Here is a 23,469-nt window from a genome sequence, read left to right as displayed (position 1 = left end):
AAGGGAACCCTCATACACTGTTGGTGGGAATGTGAACTGGTGCAGCCACTCTGGAAAACTGTGTGGAGGTTCCTCAAACAGTTAAAAATATACCTGCCCTACGACCCAGCAATTGCACTGTTGGGGATTTACCCCAAAGATACAAATGCAATGAAACACCGGGACACCTGCACCCCGATGTTTATAGCAGCAATGGCCACGATAGCCAAACTGTGGAAGGAGCCTCGGTGTCCAACGAAAGATGAATGGATAAAGAAGCTGTGGTTTATGTATACAATGGAATATTACTCAGCTATTAGAAATGACAAATACCCACCATTTGCTTCAACGTGGATGGAACTGGAGGGTATTATGCTGAGTGAAGTAAGCCAATCGGAGAAGGACAAACATTATATGTTCTCATTCATTTGGGGAATATAAATAATAGTGAAAGGGAATATAAGGGAAGGGGGAAGAAATGTGTGGGAAATATCAGAAAGGGAGACAGAACGTAAAGACTGCTAACTCTAGGAAACGAACTAGGGGTGGTAGAAGGGGAGGAGGGTGGGGGGGTGGGAGTGAATGGGTGACGGGTACTGGGGGTTATTCAGTATGTTAGTAAATTGAACACCAATAAAAAATAAATTAAAAAAATAAAAAATAAAAAAATAAAAAAATAAAAAAATAAAAATAAAAAATAAAAAAAAAAAAGAAGTAGAGGCCCCTTTTTCTCCGCTCCTTTCCTCTTCAGGAAGGATAGAGCTGTGGGGCAGATTGAGCAGCAAGCCTAGGCTCTGGTCTTAGCTTTCCAAATTCCCAGTTGTGTGAATTTCAGCTATGTGAATTTTTGGAGTCTCTGGTCCCTTATCTGAAAATGAAGGACCTGGTCTAGATACGAAGTTCTCACACTTTTGAAATATATAGATCAAACAACCAAACAAAACACCCACAGGCCAGAAGTATAACACAGCAGAGTCAACTTTTTGACTTTCAGATAACTGCCACTTACCATTATAATCATTTCAGGTGAAAGGACAAAGGACACCATAAAAGAAGGAAGAGCAAAATTTCAAAATAGAAGACATCACTTTAAATGCGATAAATTACTTTATGAAAAAAACTGTTGTATTGTACTATTGTCCTCATTTTTTTTTCCCTCATCTTTTCCACAGACTGATGAAAATTTGTCAGACCAACATGAGTCTTCAGAATAACATTTGGAATCCAGCAGGCTGTGTGACCTGGAATATTTCTTCTAGTATGAAATTTCTATGATTCTATCATGATTCCACCATGGTAAGAGGTTGTCATGTGAACACAACAGTTTATTTGGGGATAATTAATAAAATAGTCAATCCAGAGAAGAAATCAATCCAATAACTACTTTTGCTGAATTGAATGATTCAGAGTCTAAATGAGGAGTTAATTTAGTCAAAACAGTTTAAGATATTATGTACAGGCCAACAAGGTACTTCCTTGTCCCTCACATTAATCCTCTGATTCAGCCTTCACTCTTCATTGACTATAAAATGACCACGGTCACACTTGTAGTTACATCAAAATGTGAGAGAGATGGGAGCAGACCAAATCCATGCAAAGTATTCCTAACTCAGGCCCCACATGTTCACCCTGAGGTCAACTAGTCTGATATCTGCCATTCTCTAATCTCAAGCCAGAAAAAGATCTTTGAGCTCCATCATGATGCTTTCAAAGCTCCTGCATGAACACCACATATTTTATTACTATGTTTCTAAATAGAGACTCACTGATTCATAGTTAGCACTCATTTTTAACAAGCCTGGTTGTCTGGTTTTGACTAAATTAGAAATAAAAAGCAGAATAGGGATCCCTGGGTGGCGCAGCGGTTTGGCGCCTGCCTTTGGCCCAGGGCGCGATTCTGGAGACCCGGGATCGAATCCCACGTCCGGCTCCCGGTGCATGGAGCCTGCTTCTCCCTCTGCCTATGTCTCTGCCTCTCTCTCTCTCTCTGTGTGATTATCATAAATAAATAAAAATTTAAAAAAATAAAAAATAAATAAAAAGCAGAATAGAGGTAAGAGAAGCTATTAAGACCAGTCAGTGGTTGAGGCTGTGCATTACCTCCCAGGAGAGAAAATCAAAAACAAACACACATAACTGCTCTACTACTAAGGTGTTCATAACTTTGCTTCTAAGTCATCAAGAAAAAGCATAATCTATATTCTATAACATTTTAAAGGAAGTCAATGGTTATAGATTTTAACAAAATTGGTTGAAATACATTCTCATCTCAGTTCTCAAGAAATCCACCCGAAGTAGGTAAATGTTAATTCTCCATGATCCTACAGAAATGAAGTAGAACAGTGATAGGAACAACCAGTTGTCCTATTGTAGTTGGCCTCTTATGAAGTGCTCTTTACATCCATTTTTTTTCATTGAATATTCATATCAAACCTGTGAGGGAGAAATTATTATTATTACCCATTCATTTCTCCAAATGATGAGACTGAAACTCAGCATGGTTTAGTAGTTTGCCGAGAGTAGCAGGGTCTGTAAGGGGCAGGGCACACAACCCAAGACTTCTGACTTTAACCCCAGTGGTTTTCCCACCGTCTGCTCCTCTCTCATCCTTATAAATAGCTATAAGACTAAGAGGTTCAAAGGAACTTCCTTCTGGTTCTCAGGCCCATTATAAATGCCACTTGCCCTGGGGAGGAAAATAAAGTCCATGCTCTTTGCTGGCCTATGTGCTAAGTCATTGGCGCCCAGAAATAACCTCCTGGAGACTACGGGCCTTGTATTTACCACAAAGCAGTGGGTAAATAACTAGTTGGTGTTTTAGTGTTTTGTGGTCACTTAATCTGTTGTGTTCCTTCCCAAGACTCTGAAGGTTTCCTTTTTCAGTTAATTTTTATTTACGTTTCTGAGGTCTGCGTTGTTTGGGGTTTGGTTCATTGGATGTTTTTCTTGGAGTGTGTTGCCATTGGCTTCAGGAGGTTTCTGCTCTGCTATTTCATGGAATTTTCCCCAAGTGTGGATTGCTATGTATTTCTTCAGGGCGGTGAGCCAGGGCAGTGCTGGTATGTAATCTGTTCCTCTGGCCAAAGGACTTCTTGTCACCCATCCACATGGCTTGATTGTATTTCTCCTCTGATAATTCCCCTCTCGTCTGCTAATGTGCTGCGACCTTGGAGTTCAGCCACTTGTGTGTTGTGTTATTGGCTCTGGATGAGAGGAGCCCAGTTGCTTCTGATAGAGATTGTGTCAACTGATTCTACTAGTTTGTTCTATCAGCCCAAGGTTGGGGAAGGAGATACACACCAAATATTATGAAAAGAGTGGTGAAGGCTCATAGGGTTAATGCTACAGACAAAGCAAGTGTGTGATTGAAAACGTCCAGCCCTCCACATAGCTCTGTGCCCCAGTAGGAGACAGAGCCAGGAATGCCAGGTGCCTCTCAAGCACCACACGCTCCCGTGACCCTCAGCAAGCCTTTCTTCCTCTGTCTTTGACAAGCCCATAAATGATGTGCCAGAGAAAAATAAGAATTTGTTCCATATCAGAAAGTTTTGTTCTTTAGATTTTTTTTTTTTTTTTTTTTTTTTGTGGGTAGGAAAAAAAAAAAAGAAAGGTCAAGTAGTGTTTGGTCATTAAAATGGCATGTTTCTCTCAAAGCTTTCAGGCTAATAAAGATGCAAAACACACATTGAGACAAAAGGTTGCCCTGGATAAATCCTTTCTTTGGCTGTTTCATTTATTATACTTAATTTCATTGTTTTGTTTATGTGTTCTATACTCCTAGTCTTTCCACAACAAATTTGGGATAGTTTACAAAAATATGTCAATACAAAATAAAATATCCCTAAGTCATTGAAGAAGGAGGCTGAATGGATAATATTAAAGATGTGCATACAATTAGTGTTTAAAATTTCATAACAAATACTCTTGTAAAATTGTTAAAACCAATTTAAAAAACGGATTCCAAATGCCTACTGTCTATCACTTAAAGTATGCTGTGGTTCTCTAATCTGCATTTAAGAAACTATACCCAATTTAATTTTTATTTGGAAATGGAGGAGACCAACTTCAATCCCCATGCTGACTTAAGTGCTCCTGCACACCTCTAAAAGTCAACAGTTTTCTTATTTGCAGGCAGATAAAAAATGAACTAATATTTACTAGTTCTATAATACATACTATGCACTATATCAGTAACTTGGCATTAATGATTCACTGAGTTTTCTCAACCACTCTGTGAGACAAGAACTACCTACATTGGACAGATGATAAAACCAGATGAGTGAGTTGCCCAAGTTCACCCAACTAACAGAGACAAAATCAAGATCAATACAGGAACATTTGACCTCAAAGCCAACATTCTTCTCATTTCATTAAACTATCTGCCTGAGAGACAGGTAAAAAATTGTGGAATATGCTTCTTCCAGTTAGTATTAAATTCTTAAAGGTAGTTCATTCAAAGGTTGCCATCAAGCTGTAGACTGACTAGGAAATAACTGTAAGTTTAAAGAAAATCACAGTGTCTGGCAGTTAAGGTCAGCAAAAAGGAGTATCTGTGGTTATCTGTGGCTACTGGCACTGCCATTCAAATGTCCTCCAACCAGCCCAGAGAAAATATATGCCAAGTTCCTCTAAATTAGAGGCCATAACAAAACAGGAAGAGTAAGAAGTATAGCAGAGGAAGCAGTCCTACTAGTCAGAGAGAGAATGGACAAGGGTGTTTGTTGTGGTTGGCAAAGTCACTTTCAAGACCTGTAAAAGAGGCAAGAAAAATAATACTGTCATTTGTAATAATAGCTGCCACATTGGATGTCTATCAAGTGCCAGGCATTCTCTGTGTTTCATTGCTAATCTTCATAATGGGTCTCTCTTTTTTCAAAAGAAGAAACAGAGGCTCAGAGAAGTTTCATAGATGACTATATCATGTCCACTAATAAGGTTCAGAGCCAAGGTCTCAATTATGGGCTTGGCCAACTCTGCAATCAATACACTCTTGACTGTGCTTCACTGCTGTTCTTGTACCAGCCAGGACAACCTGAGGCAAAGCTAAGGCAAATGGGGTAACAATGATGTCCAACCTCAAATTCTAAAGGAACAGCAGCATTGACTTCTGGAGTCTTCTAGGCAACAGAGAGATAGATGTCTGCAATAGCAGTTCCAGAGAAGACATGACCTTCAGGCCACTATCAGGGAAAAGAAAGAACCAACAGAGAGAGCTGGGAGCTTTGAAATGTTTATGAAGGAAAGGGTAGATGTTTCCAAACCCCTCAATTTAGTGGCTCTTTCATGAGCTGGTGAAGCTTGGAGACACAAATAACTTTAACAAGCCATCTATAATCTAAAGGAAAAAATTACAATTAAAGGTAAATCTTTCAGGGCACCTAGGTGGCTCACTCAGTTAAGCATCTGACTCTTGGTTTCTGCTTGGGTGATGATCTCAGGGTCATGGGATTGAGTCAAGTCAGACTCTGCACTCAGCATGGGAGGTCTGCTTGGAATTCTCTCCCTCTCCTTCTGCCCCTTACCCTGCTCATGATCTGTCTCTTTCTCTCACTGTCTCCAGTTTCTTTCTTTCTTTCTTTCTTTCTTTCTTTCTTTCTTTCTTTCTTTCTTTCTTTCTTTCTTTTCTTTCTTTCTTTTTTTCTTTCTTATAAATAAATAAATAAATAAATAAATAAATAAAAATCTTTCAAAAAATAAGTCTCTCTTCCTATTAGTTGGTAGGGCTGCTATAACAAGATACCACAGATTGGGTGGCTTAAACAAAGAAATTTATTATTTCACAGTCTTGGAAGATAGAAGTCCAATATCAAGTTTCCTGCCCATTAAATTTCTGGTGAGAGCTCTCCCTCTGGCTTGTAGATGGCACCCTTCTCATTATATCCTCACATAGCCTTTTCTTGGTACCTGTGTGGAGAAAGAAAGAGAGCTCTCTGATGTCCCTACTTATAAGGACACTGATCCTGTTAGTTAAGGACCTTACCTTTATGACCTTACTTAACCTTAATTTAGAGATTCCTTTTCTAAATAGAGACACATTGATGGTTAGGACTTTAACATAAGCACTTTGGGTGGATACAAGCAGTCGTTCCCTAATGTCCTTCCACTCCAGACCATCATCAGCATGTTCCCCCCTCCAAAAGCAATTACTGTTACCAGTTTCTGAGTATTCTGCCAAAGACACTCCACGCATAGCATGTGTTTACACAAATGAAGGGACACTGTGGGCTGTACTCTACAACTTCCTTTTATCTACTGTAAGTAGAAAGGGGAGACTGTCCCACGTCTTCTTCACTCTTTCTCATGATTGAACAGTATTCCATTAAATTACCATAATTAAATGTAATCAGTCCCATACTTACACATACTAAGTTTATGCTTAGACTTTGGCTGTTATAAAAGATTTAGTAAACATCCTTACTCAAATATGTTTGTAATTGTGTTAATATAGCTGCTACTTAGCACCCACAGGATGAAATCCCAGCTGACATACGGGATCCAGCAGAGCTCCCTGGGTGCTGCACAGTTCTCCACATCATCTCCAACCACTCACTTCCACTTGTAGGTTGTAGCTTTCCATCAAAGCAAATCAATAACACTTCAAATCCCCATGATCTTCAGAACTCTCACACCTCTGAGCCTTCAAAGATGTTATTCTATCTTTCCATATTTGTTTTCCCTGGCAAGTTCCTACTTACTCCATAATCTCTCGAATGTTACTTCTTCTGCAAAGACTTCATTCTTCCTCCCACACAATCTTAGGAACTCTGTCTTCAGCAAAACTACAGAAGTTATATACATCTACATCATTATTACTGTAATTTTATATGCTTCTATGATTTCCCATTGCATAGTGATAAACATATGGAAAAATTGTTTCTCATCTTTTTATTTCTGATGAGTTCATTGAATCTTCAAAACAACTATTTGAAGTAGCTACTATTCTTACTTTACTCATGAGAAAAATGAGGCATAAATGTGTAAAATAACTTGCTCAAAGAGAAAGTAAATGCCGGAGCAGGGTCTTGTACCCTAATATGGTGGTTCCAGAATCTTTATTATATAAAAATCCTCATCAGACATGCCCAAACCCTGGCACCTCTTACTCTTCCTCCAGAGGAGGTTCTTCTTGTCTTTTTCTCTCCCAGTTTCCACATCTATTCTCCCATCACAATTCCATTTCTTCCTCCCCACAAACTTTATTGGCTCCCTCCTAATTAATGGAGATTCATTTGGCCCTCTCTCATCTCCAGACTCAAAACCTTCCTCTTACAACCACCAGGGATCAGCACACAAAAGACCTCCAGCTACCAGGGCCCACACAACATCATAGTGAAGGATTATTAATAATAATTATAATATTAATAGAATAACTGAGTCAGTTTGGGTTCACCAGAAACCAGACACTGAATTAAAGATTAGCATACAGGCCTTTATCCAGGAGACTCAGGATGACACCTGTGGAAGGCAAGGGGAGGAACACAAGGTTGAGCAGAGTAAGATGTTAAGCTCTGATATAGTCCAACTAAGAACTCAGCTGACCCCATGAGGAGCTCTGGAGCTGAGATGGCCTTTCACAGCTCTACCAAGTTGATACAAGATGGCCAGGGTCCCCCAATCAGTCACTGGAAGCAGGCTGCCCCTTGAGAGGGGGTGTGACACTAGGCAAAGAAGTTTTCTTTCTTCACCAAGGAAGACTGACACTGAGGGCACAGCACTCCCTGCAGTAAGGAGTACATTGCTGAAGGGGGGCGGGGCGTCAATGTGGCACATCAGACCATCCACCCAATGTCCCATCCTTTAAATGCCTACCATCATATTATTCTAAGCACTGTAGCTTCATTTTCCAGATAAGACAATCAGAGCTTAGCAAGGTAAAGTCAACTGGTAGAGATCACATAGACAGTAGCAACAAAGCTGGTATTGGAACCGAAGCCTGGTTATATGCAAAGCCCATGTTCCTTCTCTACATTAAGCTACCTCCCTCAGGCACATTATAAATTGTATGACAGCATGTATGTGGTAATCTTTTGAAGACCAGAAATATACACTCATAGAACTGAACTCCTTCCAGAACTGTGCTCTCCCATCATCCCCCAAATAAGCAATTCCCTCTGAGCCCACACACCCACTTGCTCTCATTTTCCACATGTTTACTTGGATGTAGTCACCAATTACATACGAGGCAGATGTCATCTGGAAAAGAAACCATGGTCATTGTCAAAGAAAAGTGAGAAATACTTTCAAATTACTCTTCATTTCTAGTCCACATTTGAGACTAGCTCACCTTTTAAAACAAAAAATATTAGCAATATTTCCCAACTGTAGTCCACAGACCTGGGAATACCCAAGATTCTTTCAGGAGGTCTGTGAGGTAAAAACTATTTTCATAATAATAGAAAGAAGTATTGCTTTTTTCACTATGTTGACATTTATGCTGACACTGTGTTGACTGATGTGCAGAAGTCATAGTGAGTAAACAGCTGATGCTTTAGCACAGGCCAAGGCAACAGCACCAAACTTTATTAGTAGTTGCATTCTTTAACACCGTGCACTCACCGTTCAACAGAAAAATAGAAATAAAAGCCAATTGCACTAAAAAATATTGTAAGAAAGAGCAGTAAAAAAAATTTTTATCTTGAAAGAGAGATTAACAAACCATGGATATATATCATACATTTTCTTAAAATTGAATGAAAAGAGCCTGTCACTTCATGAAAAATAACTTATGGCTTTTGTTGTCAATGATTAAATTCAGGCTTTCAAGCGAGAATTTAAATTTTGGAAAATTTGCATCTGCCATCATGAGCTTGACATTCTAATACACACTTTTCTTATTAGATTGGTGGTGATAACAAGGAATGTGATTTTTGTATATTGTATAATGAAACGAGTCAACATTCTGAAGATCTGCATAATTCAGTGAACTGATATTTTCCATATGACCAGTACAAGATGTTATGGAATCATGTATGGGCAAAAAAATCCATTTGAAGGAAAGTAGATTTCAGTGCAGTAGAATGTGAAAATCTCATTAATATGGTTTCAGATTGCACACTGTAATCAAGCTTTAAGAAATTACCACTTGTCAAGTTTTGGTGTAGTATCAAAGAACATCCACGATTATCTGAAAAAGTTATTAAATTCTTGTACTTAACTACATATCTGTGTGAGTCTGGATTTTCTGCACAGACTTCAACAAAACAATATGCTACACAGATTCTGACTGCAGAACAGATGTGAGAATTCAGCTGTCTTCTACTAAATGAGATATTAATCAAATTTGACAAAACATAAAACAGTGCCACTCTTTAGACTAATAATTTTTATTTTAGAAAATATAATTATTCTTCATAAAAATATCATTCTATAAACATGGAATAGATTTACTGTCATTTTTTAAAAATATTTTATTTATTTATTTATTTATTTATTTATTTATTTATTTATTCATGAGAGACACACACAGAGAGGTAGAGACACAGGCAGAGAGTCAGGCTCCCTGAGGGGAACCCAATAAAGGACTCAATTTCAGTACCCCGGGATCATGACCTGAGCCAAAGGCAGACACTCCATTGCTGAGCCACCCAGGTGCCCCATTATCATCATTTTTAAATAAATTAACAAATACTGTCATAATTTCTCAGTTCTAATTTCTAATCTTGATAGATACATCTCATATAAACAAAAGTGCTTTGGGTTTCTTGATGACTTTCAAGAGTGTAACAGGTTCTTGAGACCAAAAATTTTGAGGACCACTATTCTAGATTCATTTAGCCAACACTCAGAGAGCAGAGGTAGGATTTTACCAAGTGAGTTATTAAAATATTGAATGAACAAATAGAATAAGTATTTTTATCTTTTTAAATTTTTCTCCAAGTTTTTATTTAAATTCCAGGTAGTTAACACACAATGTAATATTAGCTTCAGGTGTAGAATTTAGTGACTCATCACTTACATACAACATCTGGTGCTCATCACAAGTGCCCTCCTTAATCCCCATAACCTATTTCACTCATTCCCTCCAGAAACCTTCAATTTATTCTCTATAGTTAAGAGTCTGTTTGCTGTTTTGTCTCTCTTTTTTTCCCTTCCATGTTCATCTGTTTTGTTTCTTAAACAGGGTATTTTAAAATAAATGAATGAATGAATGAGAAAAGGATAAAGGGATACAGTATTTACACAACTGTACAAGAGAAGTCAAAGAGAGTGTTGACTGAGATTGGTTATGTAGAGATATGAATCTAGAATATGAAAATTAGAAGACCCCTAGAAGTGGAGAAGCTAAATATGATTATCAATTAGCTACCATACACATGACAGGCACTTTTTACACTTGCCCATATATTCTCACAATGGCTTGAAGGGCCATTCATACCTTCACTGAAGTATTCTCATTCTCTTTTCACACAAGGAGGTGTTGATTCAGGAAAGTTATCTGACCAAGAGGACATATGGCTTAGCTGGGATCTAACCCCAGATATGTGTGATTGCTGTTTCCCCACACTATGCTACTTCCCATCTGGTCCCCAACTCCCTTTTACAAAGGAGGTAAGGCTCCAACAGGGCAAGTAAGTGGTAGAGGCCACAAATGAGTAAAATCCAGAAAGTACCTCTTGGGACCCCTGGATGGGACTCTTTCCATTGCCTCACACAACATCAAGCCAAGTACCCCTGAAAAGGAAGATGTTCGTAGGACAAGTTATGTGGTCCCCCAGCTCTGAAAACTAAGGGTTCTAAGAGAAAATTCAAGGAGAAATTTGTTCAGGGAAAGGAAGCTGGAGCACACAAAGTATGAAGTGGCTGATTCTTCTACAGCAGGTGAAAGGAAACTAGAAGAAAGGAAAAAAGCAGAAGTAGAATTTTTAGGCAGAATGAGGCACTCTTGCTCTTTCTTTAGTTATAACTTCATTTAACACATGTTTATAAAGCATCTCCTGTGAGCCAGGCATTATGTTAGGTGGGACATCACACTGGATGCTGGAGTTTGGGGCATGAGTCACAGATAATTCCAGTGCTGGAGGGGCTCACAGTCTTGTGGAGAACACTAATGGAAACAGTTCTAATACAGTGGGAGTGATCAAGGCTTTGATAGGGAGAACACAAGATGGCATAGGATATGGAAGAGAAACATAACCCTGCCTGAGCCCAATGACGTGGCACCTACTTCAAGTCTTATAGGACTTGGAGTTACTTAGTAGAGGAAGGAGAGAAGGCACAAGAAATATAATGTGTGTCACACACTCTCAGAGTGTGACTTCAGGGAGAACTGAAAACAGTTTGTTTTTATCAGAGAGGGAATGGCCACTTTTCAAGTCTGACAACACTCACCCTCCCCTCCATACTTAGTGATACTGAAATACCTTCAGTTCAGGTTTAGACATTTAAAATAACCCACAGGTGCATCACAACTCGCTTCTTGGACTTCTAGAGGTCTAGGGTCTAGGGATCCCAAACTGAGGATCAGTGGGCCAAATACTGTGAGATTTTCTGAGTTTGCACAAGAGAAATATCACGGCCCCCCAAGACACACATCACTACAGGGCTTTTCACCTATACCCCACCCATACTAGGAGGTCCATAAATATTTAAGAAGAGGTAAAAAGAGGTAAGTCTTTCTCATTTCTGCCTTTTTTTTTCTTTCTTTCTTGTATTCTCTCTATTTCAGCTGCTGGAGAAGAATCATTCACCTCACTCTATGCATACTCAAATTTCCTTCCCCTAAATAGACTTATAATTTGTCCTGGGGTCTTCAGTTCTCCAACCCACCTGCTAATTGGATTCCTCTCCAATTGGGTCTTGATTCTTGGTGGATCATATTTTTACATCTCAATCTGATTATTGGCATAATTTCTTGAGGACAGAGAACCTGACTTTTTCATCTCTGAATTTCCACCTTAGACCAAGGAACATTTGTTTAAAGAAAAGAACAGTAAGAGTGTTCATCCTAATGAAGCCCTCTCGCTCTTTCTCTGCTGAAACTGCTACCCAGATGCCCCACTAAAATTGCAGCGACATCTTTTCTTTCCCACATGGACAAGTTTGTCATGATTTTTGAGTTTGTGTTTCCCAATTCACTCTGATTCAGAGGGAAAAATAAAGAGGACTCTACAGAAAAGCACAAAGCCCGAGCACAAGCAGCTTAGTGTGGGGAGATGCTGAGTGTGTGAGTCAGCTCCCGGATGCAAGCAGATGCTGGATTCTTCTCGCCAAAGTCTTCCTCAATTTCCTTTCTTCCCCACTCCAGCCAGGATATATCCTGAGCTGCGGCTGCTGATGGAAACCGGGCACAGAAACCCACGGAAAAGTCTGAAGAGACAAGAGGAATCTCGTGCCAGATCTTTCCAAAATTCAAACTGAAGGTGACTGTGAGGGTCCTTCCAGCTGCTGCTAAAATGGTAAAATTATAACCATTTCCTCCAGTGTCTGTTAAGTCTCTCCTGAAACCTCGCTCCATCAATCACCTCCTCTTTGAGATACAACTTTCTCTTCCTCCTGTGGCACAGAACCCTGATCAGTTTAATTCATCCAAAGGAAATCATATGTTTTTAAAAGACAAGGACCAACAAAAGAATAATGAAAAATTAAATCCTTCTCCTGAATCTTTTGTCTTTTATCTAGTATTTTTTCTCCCTTTCTCATCTAATTTCTTAAGAACTTTTGTTTCTTTCTCTTGCTCAGTTTTCTCATTTCCCATTCACTTTTAAATCCACTGCAAGCTGGCTCTTCTTTCTCTCTCCTGATTACCAATTCCAGTGTGCATGTATTCCTGTCTTCATCTTATCAGACAACTGGCAGCATTTGACCTTCCTGTCCATTCCTTTCTTGGAGTCCTATTTGGACTTTGACTTTTACAGCATTATCCCCACTTCTGTTTTTTCTATCTCTTCGGTCAGTCTTTCCCAGAGCTTCTCACTGTTTCCCTTGCTCTCTGCCTAAATACTGATGTTTCCTATATTTCCTTCACTTCACTTTTGGTCAGTTTATTACTTCTCACTTTTCATGTAAGAAATATTTTTGAGTATTTTCTTTGTACCAAGCATTGTTCTAGGTAACCAGGAGTTTGCAGAGAAACTCACTGTCCTATGGAGCTTAGAGGATGGGGGGGGGGGGGGGGGCGGGCACAATGATTTTCTACTCTGCATACCATTACTAAAAGATTTCATCCTCATTCATCATTTCACCTACCACCAAAATGCTCTTAACTTTAATTTATTGTTTCTATTATGAACTTGATTCTATGTTCCAGATGCATACTACCTTAAAGTCCTTTAAAAAAAATACTAACCTAAACTATACAAGACATTCTTTCTCTTTTTTTTTCAAAGATTTTATTTATTTATTCATGAGAGACACACAGAGAGAGGCAGAGACACAGGCAAAGGGAGAAGCAGGCTCCCTGTGGGAAGCCTGATGTGGGACTCCATCTCAGGCTATAGGATCACACCCTGAGCCAAAGGCAGATGCTCAACCACTGAGCCACCCAGGCATCCCCAAGACATTATTTCTATCTCATATAGGAATTCAATCAATTCTGCTTATTTGAATTAAATTAAATTTATTCCCCTATAAAGCCTATTTCTTCTCTTTTATTTCCTGTCTTTTATGTAAATAGCATCATCACCTAACCAGCCGTGTAAGCCCTAATTATAGGAGACATTTAAGAATCTGTCCTCTTTGCAAAGTGGGTGAAGGAGGTACAGACTTCCAGTTATGGAATAAGTCTCAAGGATGAAAGGTCCAGGACAGGGAATATAGTCAGTGGCATTACAATAGTGTTACATGGTGACACATGGTAGCTATACTTGTGGTGAGCATAGCATAATGTATGGAGCTGTGGGATCACTATGTGGTATACCTGAAACTAATGTAACATTGTGTGTCAGCTACACCTCAATATAAATAAGTAAGTAAGCCCTTTCTCACTTACCTTTCATCCAATCTGTTTCCAAGTCATAAGGATAGCATCTCCTAAATACCTCATTTCTGTTACATCCCTTTACAAAACTTTGTAAATACTCTAATCAGGCCAGCATCATTGCTTCCCTCCCTTGGATTAAGCTCCTCTGAGCCCTATGTCATTATCCCTCCACAGGTGTGTTTTCTAACATACACCATTGGTAACATTACTGCTTGGCTTTAAACCCTTCTGTGTTTTCCTGCTTCTGGGTAGAGGCAGAAATACTTCCCAGCTTAAAAGGTGTTTTTAAACAATCTAGACCTTCCATCATCAAGACCTCCCTAAGCCTAGCTATACTTCCCCAAATGCTTTCTACATAGTCACATGACCTGATGGCACAACTGGACTGAAAGTTTTAAAATTATCAGAATGGGAGGCATCCCATGCTTATGCTTCAGTGACATTGCAAAAGCTCTTCCTCTTCCTGAAATACCATACTTATCTTTATTTTCTTGTAGACCACCTTGCCATTGTTCAACATTCAGATCCTTGGCTTAAGTCTTACCCTACCCCATGGGGAATAATCAATTTCTTTTATATAACATCTTGTACATGTTTCATTTATGGCAACTATCAGGTTTTAGAAACTGTCTGCTTTGATATTTTAGGTCCTAGAGCTGTCAGTTTTCACTTCTGTATCCCTTGCTCTACAGACAGCACCTAGCACATAGTTGATGCTAAAAAAATATGTGAGACATAATAAACCCTATAAACCAAGCTGTACTTTACCTGGATTCATTTAAATTTGCTATTATTTTAATTCCATAGTTTTTTTTTTTTTCACCTGGAGAGCAATATTTTTAGAGTGTGTATTATCTCTAGATACAAAATGTTTTGACTAACTCTAATCTCTCACTGGTGAGTACCCAATCTGGTAACAGCAGCTGAGCTCTGGATACTGTACTATTTCTGGAGGATCAGCTGGTTATCCAGTAGCAGGATAATTACCCTGACCTCATGTCATCATGGAAGCAGCAGTATTTATTCTAACAAGAATAAACAAAATTTCTAGATAAAGATTTTCCTTCTCCACCTGCACCCTTAAGATAGCTCTACCCTTTGTGACCTTACAGAATACCTTGTCCATTGCTATAATGTCCTACATATCATTGCTTCCAATTAGTGAAAACATTTTATAACAAAGGAAGTGTGACAGTGGATTTCCATTCATAGACTTCACTGGTCTTACCATGTGTCCTATTACTCATATACATGTATATTTTTCATATACAATTGGCTTGAGAGAATGATGGAATGGCCTAATAAGGGCTCACTTTTTAAAAAAATTATTTATTTATTTGAGAGAGAGGGAGAGAGACAGAGAGAGTTTGTGTGCACACATATGCAGGAGGATGAATGGGAGGAAGGCTAGAAAGGAAGGAGAAAGACAAGCAGACTCCATACAAGTGGCCCAGAGCCCTACATGGCATTTGAGGCAGCTCAATGCCAGGCTCAATCCTGGGCTCCACCCTGAGCTCCATCTCCTGATCTTGAGATCACAATCTGAGCTGAAACCAAGAGTTGGACACCTAACCAACTGCATAACCCAGGCTCCCCAATAAAGGCTCACTTTTGACACTAGGTGGGAGACAATATCCTATGGAGAAATTTCTTTCTAAATCATTACCTTGGGCTCAATAAGTTTGGGGTTACTACTGCCACTAAGGGAGAAATACTTTCACCAAAGTAAAGTTCTGCTGTTGAATGAGACAGTACTAAGACTCCTACTTCCTCATATTTTTTGGGCTTCTCACTCCCCCAGCAAGGATATCTGAGTCCAATTACCAGAGGGTAATTGAGATGCTATTGCACAGTGATGGTAAATAGGACTGTGTCTATGACCAAGGGGATTCATTAGGGCTCTTCTTGTTCTCCAACAGTTCTGTTCAATGGAAAATGAGGGAAATCCAAAACATGCTTTTCTAGGACTTAGATCTCATAAGAATAAAGATTTGGGTTGCTTCAATAGATAAAGAATACCATCCAGCTGAGGGATTGGCAGTGATTAATGGAAATGCAAATGGTAGTAGAAGGCAGCTATAATTATCAACACAAAACTCATGACAGTTAAGTGAAAGCTGACTTTATATCTCCATATTTTCTTTCATTAACATTTTTCTTATCCACCCCTCATTTCCACCCACAACGTTTCCTTAAGAACCTGATGATGGCTAGATTTCTTTCAAACTTCAGATGGGAATTTCATCAAATTGAGACCCCTGTGTGATGGTGTTGTTGTTTTAAAGTTTTTATTTATTTATTTGAGAGAGAGAAAGCACAAGCAGGGGAAGGGGCGGAGGGAGAAGCAGGCTCCCCATTGAGAGGGAGCCTGATATGGGGCTCCATCCTAAGACCTTGGGATCATGGCCTGAGCTGAAGGCAGATGCTTAACTGACTGAGCCACCCAGGCACCCCATCATGTTATGGTATTGATGGGATTTTTCAATTCATCTATTTTGAGGACATCAAGCTTTTGCCTGGACAAAGACAAGAGGGAGTGTTGAAGGGCAAAAGTGGTGGTGGACATTGCCAAATTTCTTCCAATTGGACCATCATATTTACTCTCCATCATTCTCCAACATGCTCTGTGCCCCCAAACACTGGCCTTCTGAACTTATCAACAAGCTCCCATGATCAATGGTTTCCTTGGGTTCAGCTAAAGGAAGACAGGAGAGCAAAGGACAGAAGGAAGGTGAGTTAGGTATTTATTCTCTAGGCTATTTTCATGGCAGATCACCTCAGATTGGCTATGTCTCTGATTTGAAGGCCACATGTCTTGTCAAGTCTCCTCTACTCAAATAATCCTCTCTGGGTTCTGACAACTACCTCCCCTTCTCAAACTTCCTAGCATAAGCCTGTAATCAGTTCCTGTTACTAGCCCCTGGGTATTCCAACATCCCTTATTTCCCTAATCCATGACTATACCACTGTGAATAGTTCTTTTTGAAAACTATCCTTAAATCACTCAGTTAGAGAGTGTCATCTGTTTCTAGCTGGGATGTTGACTGATAGAGCTGGTACCCGTTGCATTGGAGGATGGTTCTGATTAAATAAGAGTCTTAAAAAGACTGTTACAGATTTATACTCCTGTGGAGGTCCCAGATTTCTGGATGAAATAGCTCTAGGGGAGACTTAAAAAAAAGCCTTTTTTTTTTTTTTTTTTTTTTTTTTGGATAGAGCTGTTAATGGGCTTCCCTCCACCACCTCTCCCCAAAAGCAAGAAATATGCCAGGGCATCCTAAATGGAGGTCCGAATTCATTTAAATGTGCTCTGATAGTGAATTCCATAACTGTGGACCTTGGACTAGGATGGCTGTTATGTAGCTGAGGACTGATGGCGGCTATTCTTGGCTAATTCAAAAAGGCATTTTATAAACAGTCAGCCACAGAGTCAAGCCGTAGTGTAGCAGAAAGTGTGCTCTTCTCTCAAACTGCTAAGTACATTGTCAGTAAAATTATATTTCTCCATATATTAACAAAAACATTGGATCATCTGTAGACTAGGCCATGAGGGAGAAATGTCTCCACTTGCAAGGAAAACATCTCAAGGATCAAGCTCATTTACTCCAGCCCTTCACAAACCCTCCATGATCTTCCAGACCCTGCTAACAATGCCCTGGTACTCTCAATGGTTCTAATTAGAAATTCAAGGGTATTCTTTGCTTATCCCTCTACTCACCTCAAGTTTTGACTGAGTCTGGCTGACTGGAACTATCCAAAAAGACTGAGTTCAAATTGTAGCTCTAATATTTCAGAGAACTGTGACTTTGACCAACACATGTTTCATTCTTTAGTTTCAATTATTTCTCTGGAAAATGGAAATAATGATATCTAATAACCCTTGATTAGAGATAATATGAGAGCAATTAATATGTTGAATGAGAATGATTTGGAGAATAATTAAAACACAACTTTGTTTTCCATCATCCCTTTTAAATATTCTAAGTGGAAGGAATCTTATCATTCCCCTGGATGAAAAAAAAAAAAAAAGCGCAAATCCTACAATTTTTCTCATATTCATTTACTTAGTCTTAGGTACCAGAGAGTCCCACAGTTCTCTAAGGAACAAAACCTGGCTCCTTGGAGACATGACAAGGGTAAGAAAAAAAAAATAATTAGGTCTAGGGGAATAAAAAAGAGAAATGACTGTCATATTTGAAAATTATATAAGTATCTTTGGAAAGCTTTAAAAAATCTATGGGCCAACTATTAGAAGTAGGAAGATAATTTTAAAATGTGGCTGCTTATAAGATCAATATACACAACTTAATTTTATTCCTATAAACCTCAGGAATGTATAAAGGACTCACATAAAGCAATAAGAAAAATGCTGAATATCTTGAAAATGTAATTTATTTGTTTTTTTTAAAGATTTTTATTTATTTATTCATGAAAGACAAAGAGAGAGAGAGAGAGAGGCAGAGACATAGACAGAGGAAGAAGCAGGCTCCCCGTGGGGAGCCCAATGCAGGACTTGATCTCAAGACCTTGGGATCACACCCTGAGCCAAAGGCAGATGCTCAACCACTGAGCCTCCCAGGTGTCCCTTGAAAATGTAATTTAAATGAAGATTTCAATTAATGGAGAGATACAGTGTAGTCATAAAAAGAGACTATTTTAAATATATTAATTATCTCCAAATGGATCTGTAGATTTAAATTAAAACCCATTAAGATGTTCTGAGGAAACTTACTCCCTGCTTCTAAAATGTATATGCGACAGCAAAGGCCAAATAATAGCCAAACACTTCCAAAGTTGGAGGATTCCTCTATCAGATAGAAAGACTTATTGTAAAACTTGTTAATTAAGACAGTATGGTATTGGTGCAGGAAGAAACAAATCAATCACAAGATTAGAATAGCCCTCACATGTATGAAAAATTGATATCTGACAGAGGGGCCTCACAACCTATTTGAGAAAAGAGGATATATTTGTTAATAAATTAAATAAATTAATTAAATTTATTGTTAAATAAATTGCCAGGACAATTCAATATCCAAATGGACAAAGATGCAATTGGGATCCTTCCTACATACCATACACAAAAATCAGTCCCAAGTGGATTACAGATATATGACTGGCAAAACTTTAAAATTTATAGTGGATTGTATAAAAGCCTATCTTTACAACAATGAGATAAAAGCAAACACCAAAAAATGCTAACAAGAAAGAAAAAAGTAATATATCCAACTCTACTGAAATCAAAGACTTCTTCATATCAAGATATCATAAAGAAAGTGAAAAAATAAGCCACAAACTGGGAAGTCATATTTGTAATACTTTTAAGTGACTAAAGATCAGTGTACAGAATATAAAAATAACTTCTATAAATTAATTAGAAAAGTAAAATAACCCAAAAGAAAAGTGGGCAAAGGTTATATATTGGCATCTCACAAAAAAAGTCACACTTATATGGCAAAAGAACATTTGAAAAGATATTCAACTTTTTTAGAAGTCTGGAAAATACAAATTGTATAATTTTTACTTACCACACTAACAAAAAAATCATTAAGTTTGATATTTGTTGGTGAGGATATGAAAGGGAATGTAAATCGTCATGAGAATTAGTTGGCATTATTTTATAAAATCAAATATTTGCATATCCAATGGTCCAGAAGAAGTTCCATTCCTAGAGATTTCTCCCTAGAGAGATCATGTGAATGGGTACCGGAAGACAAGCAAAAGAATGATAATAGCAACATAGCTTGTACTAACAAAATAAATAAATGAGTAAATGAGTAACATAATACTAATCTACAGGAAAATTACATGTAAATTGTGGCATAGTTACACACCTAAATATTACAGAACAATGGAAATTAATTAGGTATGGATTATGACACAGATGAATCTTAGACATCATGTTGTAAAACAAGTTTCAAATCATTAAATTCAGTATTATAATAAAAATCATTGTGAAATAAATTATTTGGAGAATAAATACAGATGTGATGAAACTATGGGAAAAAAGGAATGCTAAATACAAAAATGAGGAGTGAGGTTATCTTTGAGAAGCAGACATGACCGTAGGAAAGGGGTAGTTAGTGTACTGATATTGTACTAGTTCTTAAATTCAGTTATGGGTTCCTAAAATTTCTAATTTTATTATTTTGCTTCATAACTATATTATACATATTTTTGTGTTCAATAGGTTCATGAGACTCTACTTTCCTTCCAATCTTTTTTCTCTTTCCTGTTCCTTCCATTCTGATTCTATTAAGACAATACAGTGAATCATTTATTTCAGGGTACTGAGCATTTTAGCTTCTTTTGTATTAATTTTTTTAAATTGTTTATTTAAACTCAATTTAACATATACTGCATTATTAGTTTCAGAGGTAAAATTCAGTGATTCATCAGTTGCATACAACACCCAGTGTTCGTTACTTCAAGTGCTCTCCTTAATGCCCATCACCCAGTTACCCCATCCCCCACCCACCTCCGCTCCAGCAACTCTCAGTTTGTTTCCTATGGTTAAGAGTCTCTCATGGTTTGCCTCCCTCTCTGTTTTCCTCTTATTTTGTTTTTCCTTCCCTTTCCCTATGTTCATTTGTATTGTTTCTTAAATTCATATATGAGTGAAATTATATGGGATTTGTCTTTCTCTGACTGACTTATTTTGCTAAGCATAATACCCTCTAGTTCCAACCACATTGTTGCAAATGGCAAGATTGCATTTTTTGATACCTGAGTAGTATTCCATATATATTTATATTTATATTTATATTTATATTTATATTTCTGGGTTCTCTATTCTATGCCATATATATATATCACATCTTCTTTATCCGTTCATCTGTTCATGGACTTCTGGGCTCTTTCCACTGTTTGGCAACTGTGGACACTGCTGCTATAAACCCTGGGATGCATGTGCCCCTTTGAATCACTGTGTTTATATCCTTTGGATAAATACCTAGTAGTGCAATTGCTGGGTTGTAGGGTAGCTCTATTTTTAACTTTTGAGGAACCTCCATACTGTTTTCCAGAGTGGCTGCACCAGTTGGCATACCCACTAACAGTGTAAGAGGGTTCCCCTTTCTCCACATCCTTGCTGACACCTGTTGTTTCCTGACTTGTTAATTTTAGCCATTCCAATCATTATGAGGTGGTATCTCATGATGGTTTTGACTTGTATTTCTCTGATGCCGAATTATTTTGAGGATTTTTTCATGTGTCTGTTGGCCATTTGTATGTCTTCTTTGGAGAAATGTCTGCTCATGTCTTCTCACTTCCTGATCAGATCTTTTGATTTTGGGGTGTTGAGTTTGATAAGTTCTTTATAGATTTCAGATACCAGCCCTTTATCTGATAAGACATTTGCAAATATTTTTTCCCATTTCATAGGCTGCCTTTTAGTTTTGTTGACTGTTCCCACTACTGTGCAAAAAAAACTTTTTCCTTGATGAAGTCCGAATAGTTCATTTTTGTTTTTGCTTCTCCTGCTTTTGGAAACGTTTTCAGCAAGAAGTTGCTGTGGCTGAGGTCAAAGAGGTTGACACCTGTGTTCTCCTCTAGGATTTTAATGGATTCCTGTCCCACGTTTAGGTCTTTAATCCATTCTGAGTTTATTTTTGTGTATGATGTAAGAAAGTGGTCAGTTTCATTCTTCCATATGTGGCTGTCCAATTGTCCCCCATTTGTTGAAGAGGTTTTTATTCCATTGGATATTCTTTCCTGCTTTGTTGAAGAAGAGTTGACCATAAAGTTGAGGGTCCATTCTGGGTTCTCTATTCTATGCCATTGATCTATGTGTTTGTTTTTGTGCCAGTGCCATACTGTCTTGATGATCACAGCTTTGTAATAGAGATTGAAGTCTGGAACTGTGATGCTACCAGTTTCGGTTTTCTTTTCCAACATTCCTTTGGCTATTTGGGGTCTTTTGTGGTTCCACACAAATTTAAGGATTGTTTGTTCCAGCTCTGTGAAAAATGTTGATGGTATTTTGATAGAAATTACATTAAATATGTAGATTGCTGTGGGTAGCATAGACATTTTAACAATATTTGTTCTTCCACTCCATGAGCATGGAATGTTTTTCCATTTCTTTGTGTCTTCCTTCATTTCATTCATAAGTGTTCTATAGTTTTCAGAGTGCAGACCCTTTACCTCTTCGGTTAGGTTTATTCCTAGGTATCTTACGGTTTTCAGTGCAATTGTAAATGGGGCTGATTCCTTGATTTCTATTTCTTCTTCCTTCTTGTTAGTGTATAGAAATGTAACTGACTTCTGTGCATTGTTTTTATATCCTGCCACTTTGCTGAAGTCTTGTATCAATTCTAGCAATTTTTTTCCTGGAATCTTTTGGGTTTTCTACATAGAGTATCATGTCACTTGCAAAGAGTGAAAGTTTGACCTCTTCTTTGACAATTTGGATGCCTTTTATTTCTTTTTGTTGTCTGATTGCTGAGGCTAGGCCTTCCAGACTATGTTGAACAACAGTGTGAGAGTGGCCATCCCTGTTGTGTTCCTGACCTTAGAGGAAAAGCTGTTTTCTCCATTGAGGATGATATTTGCTATGGGTTTTTCATATATAGCTTTTATGATATTGAGGTATGTTCCCTCTATCCCTACACAGCAAAGAGTTTTTATTAAGAAAATATGCTGCATTTTGTCAAATGCTTTTTCTGCATCTAATAAGAGGATCATATGGTTCTTGTCCTTTCTTTTATTAATGTGGTGTATCACATTAATTGATTTGTGGATGTTGAACCGCCCTTGCAGCCCAGGAATAAATGTCATTTGGTCATGGTGAATAATCCTTTTAATGTATTGTTGGATCCTATTACCTAGTATCTTGGTGAGAAATTTTCTATCCATGTTCATCAGGGATATTTGGTCTATAATTCTTCTTTTTGGTGGGATCTATGTTTCGTTTTAGGATCAAGATAATGCTGGCCTCATAGAAAAAGTTTGGCCGGTTTTGTTTCATTTCCATTTTTTGAAACAGTTTCAGAATAGTAGGTATTAATTCTTTAAATGTTTGATAGAATTCTGCTGGGAGACCATCCGGCCCTGGACTCTATTTTGTTGGGAGATTTTTGACTATTGATTCCATTTCTTTGCTGGTTATGGGTCTGTTCAGATTTTCTATTTCTTCCAGTTTGATTTGCTTCTTGATTATATTTCTATTTGCTTTCTAAAAGCTTCTATCTTACCACTTAGTTCAAATGTATACACTTTTGCTTCATGGAGAATAATTCTAAGAGCTGCTTTAAAGTCTATGTCTGATAATTCCAATATCTGGGTTATCTCCAGGTTGATATTTATTGTCTTTTCCCTTAAAAGTGGGCCAGAATTTCCTGGTCCTTTACATGTAACTTTGGATTAAATCCAGAACATTTTGAATGTTTTGTTGTGAAGCTCTAGGTCTTACTAAAATAAAATACTATAAAATGTCGATTTGTTGTATTAGCAGGTGATCAGTTAGGTCAGACAAAGAGTTCTAGCTCACCGTCTGTGAGTGGTGGTTCCAATGTCAGTTCTGTTTTTCAAAGCCTTCACTATGCTTCATTTGGTCTATTCCATACATTTCA

This window comes from Canis lupus, chromosome 5, assembly GCF_003254725.2.
Source record: "Canis lupus dingo isolate Sandy chromosome 5, ASM325472v2, whole genome shotgun sequence".
Lineage (NCBI taxonomy): Eukaryota > Metazoa > Chordata > Mammalia > Carnivora > Canidae > Canis > Canis lupus.
Note: the sequence above shows the minus strand (reverse complement) of the source record.